This window comes from Trachymyrmex septentrionalis, unplaced genomic scaffold (genome assembly GCF_001594115.1).
Source record: "Trachymyrmex septentrionalis isolate Tsep2-gDNA-1 unplaced genomic scaffold, Tsep1.0 scaffold109, whole genome shotgun sequence".
Taxonomy (NCBI): domain Eukaryota; kingdom Metazoa; phylum Arthropoda; class Insecta; order Hymenoptera; family Formicidae; genus Trachymyrmex; species Trachymyrmex septentrionalis.
The window spans coordinates 256529-261533 of NW_017304217.1; positions in this window are offsets into that span (position 1 = coordinate 256529).

Below are 5005 nucleotides of genomic sequence, written 5' to 3' on the forward strand. Positions count from 1 at the left end.
ATGAAATAAATTATCTAGCGTTGCCACGGTTATCACTTAAACTTCTTTCTTTTTTCATCCTTTTTTCACTCTGTCAAAATTCCTCGCAAAATTCACTAGATTTATTTGCATCGTAATCCAACGAATTCGTTGAAGTGAGTAAGTGCTATTGTAGGAACATATTGGAGCGTATTGGAGCATGCGATATGAATAAACTTAATATTGTGATGAAATAATTTAAATTTTATAAAAATTATTAAAAGTAAATTGTAAATATATTAAAAAATATAGAAAAAATATAGAAAATTAGAAAAAATATTAAATTAACTTAAAAATGTCTATTTATCTAAAGAAATATTATGTAATTATATATCTATGAGAATATTATGAATTGATACAAAAGAAATTTATACACATATATACGTTCAAAAAATAAGTTTAAAATACTTTAGTTTAATATACAATAAATAATAAAAAAAAATTTTTTCTTGCTCGGTTTTCTATGTTACTTTGTTCATTTTTTCATTTTTTTCACAAAAATTAAACCAATCTCTCGAGGTTTTTCACTTCACCAAATGGACAATACACATAATACTTCCCTCTAAATTTCTACTCTAAATCATGTATGCTTGAAAGACAAATGTTTAAGTGGAACATTGAAACGCTTATTTAAATAAAGAAAGAGAGAGAGAGAGAGAGAGAGAGAGAGAGAGAGAGAGCAATAAAAAAAGAAGAAAAACAGACGGGCAACTTACTTATTTCACGCATGCGCACTCCATTTTGGTCAACATAAAATCAGAAGAGTTGCGCTGTATATACTGTGTCGCAGTGTTAAAAGAAGAAATTATATTTTAGAAAGCTGATGCGCGTAATTAGCCCGGATCTTCATACAGCGCTTTGACACAGAACGCTGATTGGTAAAAAGCCGATTGTAGGGGTAAAATTTACTTCCATTACCCGTTTTTCACCAATCAACATTCGAAATCAAAGCGCTGATGCCCATATGAGAATTCGAACTTAGAGACCCTCTAAGGCCGGAATCAGACTATGCATTGAAGATTGAGATTAAAAATTAAAGATTGAAATTTCACCAATGAGAACAAAGAAATTTTTGCTTCTTTTGTTCTGATTGGACAAATATCAATCTTTCAATCTTCAATCTTATTCTTCAATTGTAGTCTGATTCCGACCTAATAAGAGTCGCGTCACTAAACAGTTTTGATTGGTCTGCCATTTTGCAGCAATTCTCTTCTTATATTCGAATGTCTGTATTGTAGCACTAACGAAATATTATTAAAGACCGATATCCTTACGGGAGTTCGCGTCTTTGTGAATATTGTAGTGATTAAAGCCGCGCATACACCTAGCAAACGAACACCGAACAAACAGCAAACGCAAAACTTTACGTTGTTATTTGTTACATAAAAGTTGCACAAGTTTAATTGCTATGTGCAACGAACATCGAATCTGATCGAATGCTAATATTCGGTGCAATCAAGAAAAAAAATAAATTGCTCATAAACACAAACACGAATGTCCGAACATTTGCATTCGGTGTTCGTTCGCTAAGTGTATACGCGGCTTAAGAGTTAAAAACTGATAATATTGTACTAATTTTATAATTTATTAGTTTAGTAGACGTATTTATGCATATAGAACTCAATAATACTCCATTTTTTTTTAAATTGTGATTTCAGTATTATCGTCAAAATTTGATTATCAACAGAAATGATAATTGAAGAGAATAAATTGTAATTTTTCTGCAATATATAGGATATTATAGCTTTATAAGTATGCATATTTATTTATGGAACATTCATGTAATAAAAAATGAATTTAATAATGTACAAGCTAAATATTTATGTTAATCATAGTAAATTTATATCAATTATCGATAATGTCAGCGTTCTTCAATTACCTCTCTTGGCCCTTTTTATAGTATACATATAATGATAAACATTGAATTTCAAGAAAATAAATCCAAACGACAGCTATTTGAAATACAGTATTGTCTTTTAAAATAAAACACACATGATCACCATATATTAAGTAAAAGAAAACAATTTATAATAATTATTTTTAATAAAACATATTTTATTACATATTTTATTAATTTTCTTATAATGAAGCAATACAAATATCCCTATAGGCGCAAAATATTCCTACAATGTTACATAAATATTATTAAAAAATTAAAATAAGTTATTATAATATTTTGAGAACATTGTAAAATATTTTTTAATATTATGAAAGTATTCTATGGATGTTATATGTCCACTTATATAAATATCCTTGGTATATTTTCTCCCTGAAATATTATTAAAATATTTATTAATATTAATTATTTTTATATTAGTGCAGTTTGAATTCAAATCTAGTAACAAAAATATCTTATCAATATATGCTGCGTTTTGTGCTTAAATAACGTTTTGGTGTTATTCTACGTACACATCCAGTTTTATAACTGCATACCAAAATTATTTTCAGTTTTTAAACATATATTTAAACTGAACCGGTGTAACTAGAGATCCTATAGTGCAACAGAGATTCGTAAAGTATCACGTAATCGGTATATTTTTCTGATTGGCTGAAGTAACTCGTAGTAGCTGCCAGTAGTAATTTATTATCAATATACTCAACATCAATTCCTGTCGATTGCCGAGCAAACAAGAGAATAGATTGAAATGAATTAAAATAGAATTCAAATTTTCAAAAATGCGGATTCATGAATGTTAAAATGAATCCTTTTCAATCCCGAATGCATTTTTATTTATTTATAGGAATTACATAAAACATATATCTCTATGCCTTTCAATTTAAAAATAATATTAACATTTTTTGTGCATCGTGAATATTACTCAACTCAGAATTGTAAATAGAAAGTACAGTTTTTTTTAATTCAGTTAAATAAAAAAATAATATCAGCCATTTCTGTGCAACGTGAATACTATTCAAATCAATATTCTGAATATAAAATGCAGTTTTTCAATCTAATTGAATAAAAAAGGTTCTTATTTAAAAATAGATCATAAATGCTACTTAAATTATTCAAAATTATAAATAGGAAATTTTTTGTTTTAATTCAAGTAAATTCAATAAATTTGTAACATAAAAATAATTAAGCTATGTTCTTTTGTTTCTTTTTGATTAGAAGTAAAATAAATGATCGATGTGAACGCTCGTAAACCAAGTCGAACACAACTCGAATATTAGGCTAATCACGACGCGCGACATCGGCCAAGATTAGATTATCCGACACTTATGCATGTTGTCTCATAATAATATAAATTGTTTACATTTTATTATATCTGTTAAATGATGATATTTTTATTATATGTATATAATTTCGTGCGCTGGTTTAACTAGTTGTAATTGAAGTAGAGAATGAATAACACATTTATTAATTAAAGAAGTAATACCCCAGTAAATGGATTAAAATGGATTAAAATTTTTTTAATGCGTACTTTAAATCCATAAAAATGAATGGATTGAAATGGATTGAATCTGAGCTGATTCTGTACACACTAATTCAATATACTTTTTTTTGTTTAATACATTTAATCTAAAAAAAAGCTACATTTAATCTAACTCTATCTGAAACGGATCTCAATCTTACACATCTGTTCCAATTGAATCCTGCAATGTTACACTTTGTGCATTTCTATGTACGTTTGTCTTAAGATGAATACATATCAAAATAAATTGAACACGAATATTAATCATAATAAATTTGATATAAATTCGAGACAAGCTATAATGTCTAAGGTAGAGGTTTACCGACAGACAATCTAAAATTAAAGTTAAATGAAACACGTGTAATTCAAATCAGCAAAATAAATGCTAAACTAAAAGAAACTATTGCTAAAAATGAAGCTTTAAAGGAACAACTTATTTTCAGCAATTGTTTCTTAGTTTTGCATTTTTAGCATTTTTTCTTTATACATTTTTGAAAATATTATTAAACGCTATTTTTCCTTTTATTATATTTGTTTTTAAAGTCTTGCACGGTAATCGAGTAGCTCATTTCGCAAAATGGACGTACACTGGAAATATTCATGGACATCGATCGTATGTAGTCCGATCGGATATGGGAAAGCAATTTTTGTAAAGACTTTTCTCGGGAATTTATCTCTCATGTCCGACGTATGTTTCAAGAGAGTTTTGTTTTATTATGCGGAATGGCAAGAAGCCTATCATCAATTACAATACAATATTCGTGTAAATGAGCTTGAAGGACAGAGGGGATGCAATAATATTAAAGTGACGAAGAAGAATATAATTGAATTTCGCGAAGGTTTATCCCGTTCGGATTACTCGAACAATTGGCTTTCTCCGAAATTACCATAGTGATAATCAACGATCTTATAAGAGAATCGTCGTCATGCGACGCGATCGTGAATCTTTTCATGGACCAAAGTCATCAGTCATCACAAAAATCTCAGTGTTATTCTTATCTCGCAGAATCTCCATCAGGGGCGTGGTCAGCGCGATATATTGCTCAACGAGAATACATCGTCATTTTCAAAAATCCACGTGATCGCGCGCAAATTCGTCATTTAGCGTCAAGTCTACCCCGACGACCCGAAATTCTTAGAAGAGGCATTCAAACTTCTGACTTGATATTTACTTCGATCTGTTGTATCTTAACGCAAGATTAACTAAATAAGATTAACCAAGAATGATAATTTTTATAATGTATCATTTGTTAGTTCGTTGACATTGGATGGGGTTACATTAATACGTTTTCTTTATTACGTAGGCTGCTGGAAAAGTTTCTGCAATCTAGTACTTCCAGTAGCACCAACATTCTGCTACTATCATATTCGTAAAATTAGATGTTTTTAACCTATAATTCAATTGACAGTTTGTATTCAAGCCAACTAGTTTTGTTTGCATAATATTTTAAAAGAAGTTATTTTGTAAGAAAATGGAAATTTCGCGTGAAAATTTTCGGCAATGATTTTTTACGATTACAAATGTAATCTAACTCCGAAACAATGCATGGATCAATTTCATTTGGCTTTTG